Source organism: Columba livia, chromosome 22, assembly GCF_036013475.1.
Source record: "Columba livia isolate bColLiv1 breed racing homer chromosome 22, bColLiv1.pat.W.v2, whole genome shotgun sequence".
NCBI classification, from domain to species: Eukaryota; Metazoa; Chordata; class Aves; order Columbiformes; family Columbidae; genus Columba; species Columba livia.
The window spans coordinates 1004186-1016895 of record NC_088623.1 but is presented as its reverse complement, the minus strand read 5'-3'; positions in this window follow the sequence as shown (position 1 = coordinate 1016895).

The following is a 12710-nucleotide window of genomic DNA, read 5'->3' as shown; positions in this document are numbered from 1 at the left end:
GGTTTATGATTAAAGTTAGAGGGAGGGTTAGGGTTTGAGTTTAGGCTTAGACTCAGGCTTTGATTTAGGATTAGAGTGAGGGTATGGGTTAAGCATTATGGTTAGATTTTTTTAGGGGTAGGTGTTAGGGGGTAGGCTTACAGGTAGGATTAGGTTGTGAATAGGGTTAAGGTTAGGGGATGGGGGTAGAGATTAGGTTAGAGTTATGGTTTAGCAATGAATGTTCATATATGTGGTTATGGTTAGGGGTTAGTTTTATTGGTTAGGGGAAGGGTTAGTGATTAGGGAGATGAGTTAGTATTATAGTTAAGGATAGGGTTAGGGTTAGCAGTTATGACTTACAGTTAGGATTAGATTAGTGTTAGGATATAGTTAGGGCTAAGCATTAGGTTTTAGAGTTAGGGAATAGTGTTAGTGTAAGCAGTTAGGGTTAGGTTTTAATATTAGGGTTGAAGGGTAGGACTAGGGTTAGGGTTAGAGTTAGAATTAGGATTATGGGTAAGTATTAGAGTTAGATTAGGTTTAGAAGAGGGTTAGAATGTAGGGTTGGAGGTAGCGTTAGGGGTTAGTTTTATGTTTTGGGTTAGAGTTAGGATTATGTTTTAGCTTTAGATTTAGTTTAGAGTTAGGGATGGGGTTAGCATTAGGGTTAGGGTTAGGCAGTAGTGTTAGTGGAATGGTCAGAATTAGGTTTTAGATTTATATTGGAGATGGAGGTTGGGGTTGGCATTAAGGATTGCAATTCTGGTTAGTGGTTAGGGGGTAGTGTTAGTGTAAGTCGTTAGGATTAGTGTAAGGGGTTAGGTTTAGGGGTTAGGGGTTGGGATAGCTTTAGGGTTAGGATAATGGGTTAGGGTTTGAATTACGGTTAGTTTAGTGTTAGAGTCAGTCGTAAGAGTCACAGGTTAGGAGTTAGGGTTAGGGCTTGGTTTAGTGTAGTGTTTCGTTTAAGGCTGGTGTTAGTATGATGTGTTAGGATTAGTTTTAGGGTTAGGATAGGGTTATGGGTTAGGGTTAGAGGTAACATTAGGGTGATATTTCAAGTAAGAGTTAGGGGAAGGCTAGGGTTAGGGTTAGTTTTAGGGTTAGGGAGGGTTTGGTTTAGGTTAGATTTTGGGCTAAGAGATAGGGTTAGGGTGGTGATTGGGTTAATGTTATGGTTAGTTTCAGGTGAATGATAGGTGTAGGGTAAGTTTTAATCCAGGGCTTAGGACGAGGGTTAGGGTAAGGGATGGATAAGTGTTAGGGTTAGGGCTTAGGGAGTGGTGTCAGTGGAAGTGGTTAGGGTTGGGGTCTGGCTCAGGGTCCCAGGGGGATTTGTGAGGTACCAAGGCCTGGATGAAGAGCTCCCTTCTTGGTCACACACATCCAAAAAGACAGGGACACGTCTGTGACTGATCTGCCTGGCGCTGTCCCACCAGCAGTGGCAGATGCATCCTGGAGAGGAGTGGAGCTGCCAGGCACTGTCAGAGGATCTCCCTGAGGTGCCACTCGCTGCCCACCCAGACTCACACCCTGTCCCTGGCTGTGACAGATACACCAGCTACGAGCTCTGGACACAGGACACAACAGTCCTACAGCAAAGACCGTCTCTCCTGTCCTGAAAGACTCTTATGACCCCTGGAGCCCAAAGCCATGGACCACATGAACTCACTGGACATTTTAGAGGCGTGGCCTATAGACTGAGGAATGAGATCTGTGTGTATATCCAGAGACAGGAAAGTGCTCTTGATTAACTGGAATGTGTTGGAGAGTGTGGGACCCGGGCACAACACAGATGGTGCAGAATAAGGGGGGGGGCACTGTCCTGGTTTCAGTTGGGAGAGAGTTAATTTTCTTCCTAGCAGCTGGTAGAGTGCGGTGTGTTGGATTTAATCTGAGAAGAATGTTGATAGCACAGGGATGTTTTGGTTCTTGTTAAGCCATGTTTATCCCAAACCAAGGAGTTTTCATCAAGGAGGCTGGAGATGCACAAGAAGCTGGGAGGGGCACAGGCAGGACAGCTGGCCCAAGTGGCCAAAGGGATATTCCACACCATATGATGTCATGCTTGGCATATAAACTAGAGAAAAGTTATCTGGGGGACCGCTGTTTGGGATCTGGCTGGGTGTCACTCAATGGGTTGTGAGCAATTGCATTGTGCGTGACCTGGTTTATATCTCCAGTTATTATTATTACCATTTTTGCAATTACTACTATTACTACTGCCATCATTATTATTATAATTACTATTGCTATAATTATTTTATTTATTACCATTATTATGTTATATTTATTGTAGCTATTGTAGCTATTATTATTGTTTTCCCTTTCTGTCTCATTAAACTGTCTTCATTCTAACCCAAGATGTTTATTTCTTTCCTGATTCCCTCTCCCATCCCACTGGGCTGGAGGGAGTAAGAGGAGGGCTGTGTGTGATGTTCAGCTGCCTGCTGGGTTCAACAAAACAGTCCTGGTAAAAGGAGTGATCATGCAAGGTGTCCCAGAGGAAGAGGTGAACCTGAGGAGGGCACAGGGTAACAAGGGCCCTTCAATGCCAGGACAGGCTGTGAGGAGCCAGGATGCCAAAAGATGTCAGACTGGAGAATGTTTCAGGACACCATCCTGGAAGCCCAGAGGCTGGATCTGGTTCAGCCCTCCCCTGCCCTTGGTGCCATGAGAGACACCCCATGGTCCTGCCCAGCCTTGTCCTGGGCTCCTGAGCCAGCTGGGAGGATGGAAAGGGCTCAGCAGCAGTGATCCTCATCCAGCTGGGTCTGTTTCCCAGCCCAACCAGCGTGGCCAGAGCAGAGTCAGCCCATGGCCCCAGGGCACCGCAGCCCCTCGCTCTGCAGAGCAGCATCGCCAGCTCAGGGCCCTGTGGGGAGCACAGGGAGGGAACCAGGACCAGCCGGCCAGGCCAGGCTGGACACCCTCCCCTGGGGAAAGGGATGTCCCTGGAGAAGAGCAAGGGAGCATTTCTGTGCCTGCAGGGAGGAATCCAGGAGGAAGAGAAACCTCCTTCTGCAGACACTCATTTGGGTCAGGCTGCTCTGTTGCTGGAGCAGGACTCTTGTTCTGGTCTGAGGAGAGGGGCTGGCACTGATGGGCACAGCTCATCTGTGGTGGGGATCTGCTGGAGCTGGATCTGCTTTTCCTGTCTGTCCACAGCTCTTCAGGAGACACTCTGCATCAGTATCCATTGGAGAATTCTACTGTAATAAGTGATGGTCAAAATTTTTAATGTTGAACAAATCGAGTAGGATTCAATTGTATTATGCATATTATTGTAAGCAGTAACTGTGCTTGTGCGAGTTTGATTATGTTTTGTAGAACCTTGTAGTAGTAGTCAAAGACAATGCCATAAATAACAGGACTACCAGGTGGTGCCATAAATAACAGGACTCCCGGATGGTGCCAGAGATAATAGGACTCCCAGATGGTGTTACAGATAACAAAGCGCTCGGATGTTGCAACAGATAACAAAAGTTCCAGAGGCGGAAATTCCCAGCACGTAAACGAACGCATAACGTATATAAGCACATACGAAAGGTTGATTTGGTGTGCCTGTTGGTGGAACTGAGCTTCCCCCGGTCACCCAGCGCTGTTTTGCCTAATTACCGCTTGCTAAATAAAATCGATTGATTGACGCAGAATCGATTTATTGGCTCTTATTTATAACAAATTTTGGTGCCGTGACTCGGATTAAGGATCTCTGGGAGGGACTCTTAAACTTCAGAGAGGCGCCCCGTCCCGTTTTCAGACGGCCCTGGAGTGGACGGAGGATTGCCCTGAAACCTTAACCTCCGAACCCTAAATTTAGGTAATTAGGCAAAAGAATTGAACCCCTTAAACCTTTGTGCACGAAGAACCGGACGAAGACCCCGGGGAGGGTAAGTATAGAAAGCGATTCCGTTCGGTTGGGGTGGGTATCCTGGAGTGTGCATGAACGAGACGCCCCCCCGGCTTGGGGAGGAAGCGAAGCGAGTGTGGACCCTGTAAGGCAGGGCGGGACTCTCTAGTAGTGCGGTTCTCATAGCCCGTGAGGGCGTGAGCCACGAACGAGGGGTGCGTGTGTGTGTGTGAAAAGAAGACACTCCGGAAGATGGGACAGAAGAAGGGCAAGCCTTCTGATCTCATGGGGAAGGGACCCACAGAGAGGTTGCCAGATATTCCCCGAGAATCCTCATTGGGCCTTGTGTTCACTGGGAAGGGACCCACGGAGAGGTCTAGCACGCGAAACAAAAATAGGGAAAAGATGGTTTACTATTGCATGCATGGCTGGGGAAACCAGCAGATTAGACCAGATCATTTATTTTGGCCAATTTTTGGGTCATATGAGAATTGGATTTGTCAGGCCCTAAATCTTTACCAACGGCACCAACAAGGGCCGGGTGCTGACATTAAGTGGCCCCAGCAGCACCCTAACTGGGATAATCAAAACCCGGAACACAGGGGCCATATGGGAGATCTTCGCACTATAATCGTCCAAGGGATTAAGGAATCTGTCCCTCAAGGGCAGAACATAAATAAAGCCTTTAAAGAACAACAAAAGAAAGATGAGACTCCCACAGAATGGCTAGAAAGACTAAGAAAGAGCTTGCAGCTTTATTACGGTATAGACCCTATGACACCGGTCGGGCAAGCTCTTTTAAAAACACAGTTTGTGGCGAAGTCATGGCCAGATATTAGAAAGAAGTTAAAATAGTTGGAAGATTGGCAAGAGAAAGGGTTGGATGAGTTGCTAAGGGAAGCACAGAAGGTTTATGTGAGAAGGGAGGAAGAGACTCAGAAGAGGCAAGCTAAAATGTTGGTAGCGGCAGTTGGAGAGGGACAGAGGACGGCTCCACAGAAGGGAGGGCCACCACGCATAGGTGGGAACGGGCCACCTCAGGGAAGTCAAGTCGGACTGAAGGATTTGAAGGAAATCGAATGTTTTTACTGTCAGAGGAAGGGACATATGCGAAGGAGCTGTAGGAAACGTATACAGGATGAGAAAATGTATTATGCTGAGTAGGGGTGTCAGGGGGTCTATCTGCTGGGGACTCCTAAAACAACAGAGCCCTTGATAAAATTAAAGTTAGGTCTCCAGTGCCAGGAAATGGAATTCCTGGTGGATTCTGGGGCAGAAAGACCTATTGTCCAAACTGTGCCCCGGGGATGTGCTCCATCTTCGGAGAAAATAGAAGTAATAGGAGCAAAAGGAGACCCCTTTTCTGTACTAGTAATTAAAGGGGTAGAAATAGAATCCCCATCCCGAATAGGGATAGGGTCCCTTTTATTAGTGCCTGAAGCTGAACATAACCTATTAGGAAGGGATTTAATGGTCGAATTGGGAATTAGTTTAGAAATAAAAGATCGGGAATTGAAAGTAAAACTATACCAAGGTAAGAGAGGATTTAGAAGAAGAAGAGGAGTTTTTATGTGGATCATCACGGGTAGTGGATGGGAAAAGGAAGTCAGGATACGCTATAATAGATGGAAACAGCTGGACAACTAAGGAGTCAGGTCCCCTTAACTCAGGATGGTCAGCGCAGGCTTGTGAGCTGTTCGCAGTATTGAGGGTATTACAGTTGTTAAAAGATAAGAGAGGGGACTGATGAATTCTCAGGGTAAAGGATTAATACATGAGACCTTAATAACGCAAACTTTGGAGGCATTAAGAGGGCCCAAACAAATTGCGGTAGTTTATGTAAAGGGCCATCGGAAGGGAACCTCCGCGCAAATAAGAGGGAATAATTTAGCAGATGAGGAAGCTAAGAAAGCTGCGTTGCTGGTAATAAAAGAAATGGGCAGCTGGAATCAGCAGTTTCCAAAAAGTGTTAGAATGGAAGAATCCTTTTTGCACTCTTTTCTTAATATTAAGGACATTCTTAAAACTAGTTAACACGTCAGTGTATTAGTTTTTAAACTTCAAGGTATTTTCGGGAGCTTTTACTTAATAAGAATAAAACTTTGTTATTGTGCAATATTTGTTCATTAGTTTAAAAATTGTCACCTTTAAGAGTTGGTCCCATATAAATGTATCTTCTGTCAGGGAGTTTTAAATTCCAGATTTCTTTTTTGTTACTTTGTATTTTGAAATCTGTTTTCCTATGTGCTTGTACTCTGTGCCTTCAGCTTGTGCACTTTGCAACTTTATAGACCATATTTTGTTACTGCAAAATGTGTTCTTGAGGCAAAACTTGACGTGAACAAACATGCTGCAAAGTTGCACTTTTCTCTTGCTTTAATGGGAGGTGAATCAAAAAAAAAAAAAAGTCGAACCTATCACCGTCCCTAATCGTGACTTGGAAGTTTGCCCCCTTTTATTTTACATGTGTTTTAGTGTTCAGTGTGGGGACCAACTCTCATAGAACCCCTTTCATTGACTTTTCAGTAGCTTCCATAATCGCAATAGATTGAGGTGTGAATTCCAGACTGAATAAGATACTAAGATGTGTTTGATGCTGTGCTATGTAGAAATATTTGGGGCAAATTCTTGGGTTTTGTAGGTCTGCAAAGTGCATCTCTGGCAGCACGAACCAGACTTGCAGTTGGTTGATCAGTGAACAGTGGCACCTGTCCAAGGTCACTTTGTGGCTCCTGTGCCGTTTCTCCTGTCCAGGGGACCGAGCAGAGTGGGGGGGGAGGTGTTGTCCCTGCCGCATATGTTCTTTGTTTTTTTTTTTTCTTCCTGGAGCTGGATCTGCTTTTCCTGTCTGTCCACAGCTCTTCAGGAGACACTCTGCATCAGTATCCATTGGAGAATTCTTCTATCACATGTTCAAAGTGCTCATTCAAAATGTCCTCTTTATCTGCTCTCCTGAAACCTCTCTAATTAACTCTACAAGCCTTGTAGAGCTTGAAGAAAATTATGCAGGAGACATGGCTTGTGAGAGCTTGGGGCATTTGAGTGAGCTCATGCTGCGTTTGAGGCCGAGTCCATGAACCTCAGGTACTGAGATCAAACAAAGCTCTCAAAGAGGCAAAGTCAGAAACAAAGCTTCAAAGCTCCTTGAAGCATTAATGGGCCCCACTGAGGCCTGTTACTGACAAAGGCTCCCCGGGCATTCGTTGGAGGCTGTGATGACAGGTGGGCCAAGGCCCTGTGCAGGTGGCTCTGATGCTGAGAAACCCCTTGGTTTGCTTTCTGAAGCAGAAAGGAGACCCATGAGCTCCAGGCGATGGGAAGGGGGATCCTGTCCCTCACACACGGCTCAGGGCTCTTCCTGGGACCGTGGATGTGTGTGTGCAAGGCCAAGGGAAGGACAACACTGGTACAACGACTTCCAGCTTCCCCACGGGGCTGCAAGGAGGCACCGCGGCCCCAGTGCCATGAGGACGACATGTTTTCTCATTGGCCTCAGTGGCAGAGACAACTGCCAAGGCCAAGGGGACAAAGACCCGGGTTCTATTGATGCCTCCCAGCCTTGACATCACCCTTTCCCATCTCCACCACAGGCTGCTCCACACAGTCCCACACCTTCCCCTCTTTCCCTGCAGGCTATAGACGCCCATCTCGCTTCCCCACCTGCTCTCACCCCAACATTTCTGCACGTTCACTGATGTGTCTGCACCCTCACTGGCTGCTCTTTGGAACACAAAGCCATGGGCTGATCCAGACTACCTCTGGGCGACCTCTTGCACCACAGCTCTGCCCTTCCAGTGACATTTCTTCCTCCTGATATTCAGTCTCTATCTTCCAAGTTGCTCTTCTTGCCGTTTTTCTCCCTCTCCTTCATTTTCCCACTTCCATGGAAAGCTCGACTATCTCAGAAACTGCCCTTCAAGCAGGGAACCCAACCTGTCAGGCTTCTTGTGGTCTTTCACCTCACCACACAGAAGTAACCTCACCATGACCTTGTAAAACCCATGCGTGCCTTTCAGCTTCTCTGGTAGACATGACCACATACCCGCTGCTGTCCCGTCATGTACTCAGGCAGAATGGACATGACAACCCATCTCCAAGTCCTCTTCGTGGGCAGGGCCTATCCTAGTGCAGAGGTTCTTTCCCAGCCATGTCCCTGCTGCTGGTCTGTCACCTCCAGAGTCAGAACTGACCCCATGGTCCCCTTCACAGCCACAGGCTTTTTCCTGGATTATGAGTTTCTGAGACACAAATTACCGCATAACACCATCCCCATCCATCGCCCTCCTTACAGCCCAGGGCGTGACCTGACACAAGCGTACTTGTTTTATCAAACTGATCAAATATATTTCATCCTCCTGATCCGAGTGGAGAAACATTCTTCACAGGAACAGCGTTATTTATGTTGACACCTTTCCTATGTCCTTCTCTGTCTTATTTTTGTTCTCTTCCTCCATCTATTCTCTCTTCAAAAACCTCTCCAAGGGAAAAACTCTTTGAATCACAGAGTAACTCAGGTTTGCAGAGAGCCCTGAACATCATCTTGTCTCACTCTCCTGCTCAAGGCAGAGTGAACCAGGTGAGGCTGTTCAAGGCCTTCGCCCAGCACCGCGTCATCCACAAAGGAGCTGAAAGTGCACTGCGTCACATCATACAGGGGGAGGATAAAGATGTTCAGCAGTGCTGGCCCAAGTGCTGGTCCCTGGGGGATGTCACTAGTAACTGGCTGCACAGAGGACACTGATGACATCTGAGCTTGATCGTTCCACCAAATTCCCACCTAGTGTCCGCTTCTTCAGCGCAGAGAGTGCCAGTCTGGCTAGAAGGACACCAGAGGACATCATGTGTGAAGGACTTGCAAAATTCCACGTGCACAACTTGCCTGACTTCCCCTGCCCATTCTGGTTCAGCAATCCCTTTCTTGTCTTTCAAGTGCCTGCACATGGATGCAGGTGACCCATCCCCTTCGACCACCAGCTCCACACCCCCATGTACTTCTTCCTCCTCAACATCTCCCTCCTCGACCTGGGCTGCATCTCCACTACTGTCCCAAAAGTCACGGTCAGTTTCCTGTGGGACACCAGGGCCATCTCATATGAAGGATGTGCTGCACAGCTCTTTCTGTTTCTCTTCTTCATCACAGCAGAGTATTCTATCCTCACCATCATGGCCTATGATCGCTACGTTGCCATCTGCAAACCCCCGCACTACGGGACCCTCCTGGGCAGCAGAGCTTGTGTCCACATGGCAGCAGCTGCCTGGGGCACTGGGTTCCTCAATGCGCTGCTGCACACGGCCAATACATTTTCAATACCACTCTGCAAGGGCAAGGCTGTGGACCAGTTCTTCCATGAAATCCCCCACATCCTCAAGATCTCTTGCTCACGCTTCTGCCTCGGAAAATTTTGATTTATTGTGCTCAGTGCATTTTTACTCTTTGTTTGTTTTGTTTTCCTTGTGCTGTCCTATGTGCAGATCTTCAGGGCCGTGCTGAGGATCCCCTCTGAGCAGGGTCGGCACAACGCCTTTTCCACCTGCCTCCCTCACATGGTCGTGCTCTCCCTGCTTGTCAGCACTGGTGCATTTGCCTACCTGAAGCCCCCCTCCATCTCCTCCCAGTCCCTCGATCTGGTGGTGTCAGTTCTTTATTCAGTGGTTCCTCCAGCAGTGAACCCCCTCATCCACAGCATGAGGAACCAGGAGCTATAGGATTCTCTGAAGAAGCTGATTCAATCACATGTCTCTCAGTACAAATAAGTTGCCCGGATCTTCTCACAAGTGATTTCCAGTTCATGTTAGGAACCTTCTGTGCTTTGGAAATCTTGTGCATGACAATCGTGTTTGTCCGTGAGCGTCTACATACACTCTTCTTCTCCAGAGACGTGAACCCAGCCTGTCTGTCTCAGGGGCTTTTGTATGTGTGTCTGGCAGGACAGTACAGTGGCATCCTGTATTGTATCTCTGTAATAAACAGGGAATTTCCTCAATGACAGTGTCTGGAGTTCAGGCTCTTCTTCCAAATCTGAGGTCAGGAAGAGGCTGAATAAATTGTCTCCATGAGGCCATGCTTGTGTTCTCCCTGGGCTGAGGGAAGGAGGACATGGGACAATGCGTTAGGAATGGTCCTGGTTTGAGCCTTCGCCTGTGGCTTCACAGTGTCCCTGCAGATGGTGAATGACCTACAGGGACCTGCCTGGGACTGTCTCCCCACGGCTTTTGGGCACCACAGCCCGCTTGGTCTCCACTAGCCCGCTGGCTACACTGCCAGCCCAGGGCCCTGTGGGGACAAGGGGAGGGGGCAGTAGCAGCTGGCACCAGGGCAGCATGGACAGTGTCCCCTGTGACAAGGATCTCTGGGATTAGGGGCATCCCTGGAGAAGAGCAAAGTAGCGACTCTGTACTTCCAGAGAAATAAATGCCAAAGAGAAACCTAATTCTGCATGAACCAGCTCAGGGCAGCCTGCTTTCTAACAGGGGCAGCAGGAGCAGCTGAGGAGCCCAAAGGTCAGGAACCTTGTGCTGGGGAGAGAGACCTGCACCGTGGGGCTCCTGGCACTGGGCAATAAAGAGCTCTTGAAGACAAAAGCAAGGACGAAGGAAGACAGAGGCCTCTGTCTCCTCCTCCATGGCTGGCTTCCGCATGCCCTTATGGTTTCCTTGTGCCTTGGGGTGATGTGGGGCTGAACACTCTGCCCCCAGCAGCTGCTGTGCCGTTCAGAGGGGCTGGGGCTGTGGGTGAGTGCCCAGAAGAGTTGTGATTGCTGTGCTAGTGATAACGGCTGAACAAGGAAAATGGAGGAGGGTATTTAATAAGAGCAGACACAGGTGAGGCTGAGGGACTCAATGCTGCTTTGCCTGAGTCTTTAGTAAAAAGGTCTCCAGGTCTTTTCCTTCCTCAAGAAGCAGGAGAGCACGTCTTGGCATGAACCTCAGGTAACGCAGCAACGACGAACACCACTGTTTGCCCTGTGGGGGAAAGGTCTGGGTGGGCCGGGAGCTGGGCAGGAGGCCGTGTGTTCCCTGGCAGCAACGGAGGCCTGGTCATACCGAAAAGCTGGCAAAAAGGCTCTTTAACACTGTTTCGAAAGTGTTAACAAGCAGCACTTTCATTACAGTGTGCTGGATGCTCGGAGGATTGCTCCTCTAACTGAGTGTGTGCGTGATTTGCACTCCTTGGTATTTATTACATATACCTATTGCATATTCCTTTGTCTCTACTGCTTTCTTAATTCATTAAACATAAATTATTTACATAACCCTGCCCTCCGCCAGAAGTCCATCTTTGGTATTCGAGAGTCTTCATCAGGGGTCTCTGGTGGTCTTCGCAGCTGGTGTCCCCCCAGTATCAGCTTCTTGACCTAATTTCTTGAGCATGCATATTGTCATTTTGTGCTGCTACTCAGCAGAAGTCATGTAGCTTTTCCAGCTTGCAAGCCAAGGACATCCAGCTTTGCCTCATGTCCAGTCTCTATAGAGCTATTGTTTCCCTGTTGGGTTTCTCTTTCATTAGGCCTAGTCTTGCTACATTAGGCCTAGTCTTGCCACATTAGGCCTAGTCTTGCCACATTAGGCGTAGGGGTTTCTCAAAGATTCTTGTTCCTGCTACCACAGGACCACGCTGGGCTGTGCCATCAGGAGAGCGAGGGAGGGGATTATGCAGGTTACTGTGTTCAGATTTCAGGTCCCAATAGAGGAAAGATGTCAGCAAGCTGGAGCGGATTGAGCAAAGGGCCCCCAAGACGTTCAGGGGCTGGAGCACTCTGCCTGTGAGGAGGGGCTGAGGGAGCTGGGCCTGTCCAGCCTGGGGAAGGGAAGATCCTGGGGGAAACATGGAGCAGCGTGGCACTGTTCCCAGGAAGACGGAGTCAGGCTTATGTCCTTGGTACAAGACACACGGACAACAGGAACTTTGCTCAATCAAGAGAGGATCGGGCTACACAGAAGGAGAAACTTCTCCAGCATAGGGCTAGTCAAGCACTGGAAGCTGTTTCCCAGGGAGTGTGCACCAGCTCTGTCCCAGAGAGTGACCGAGACAAGTTTGGATAAAGCCCTGAGTAATCTGACCTGACCCTGCTTGGAGCAGGAGGTTGGTTGAGACACCTCCTGAGGTCTCTTCCAGCCTGAATGACGCTGTCCTCCCTTCTCCTTCATGTTTTCAAATTAGGGAGAGCTCTCATGTTCTCCCTGACCCCAGAAGTGATTCGCATCGGTTTCCGGGCTGCTTTACAGGTGCCCCAAACAGCTCTGACCACATCCTGGGCTTCCCTTTTCATGTGCCCAAAGCAAATTTCTGCTCTTTTACTCTCTATACCCTCCCAAACTAACAGCCTACCATGTCAATTCCTTCAGAGCAGGTTGATCCGTAAATGTCAGCATCCACGTACAGAACCCACAAATGAGCCGGGCATTGAAGCCACAATTGAAGGAAAAGAGACAAGACATGCGATGAGCTTCTTAAACCCAGGAATCACTGTACCACGCCTCCTGAGGTTCCTGGGAACACCTAAGCTTTTTTACCAGAGAAGTGCGATTCCTGTTTAGGTGTCCAGGAGAGAGGGAGAAGAGAGGACACTTCAGTTTCCCAAATCCCATGACAGTGCCCAAAACAACCTGCTCTTGGCCTCTGGCATCCCGTTTCCTCAGATGAAAAGCTGGTGGGTGATAATGCATCAATAATCCCTCAGGTGTTTCTGTGATCTGTCTAAAAGTGGCAGGCGCTGGTCAGTTCACCCTGCTGGAAGGTCACTGGGCCTGCTGAGCTCGCCTGTATTTCACGGCTTCAGGCAGGCGCAGCCTCCCGCTCTTTCTCACAACAAAGCAGGAATCTCAGACACAGTGATGAGGTGCCCAGAGTTTCTCACAGCCCTGTGTTATCTAACAC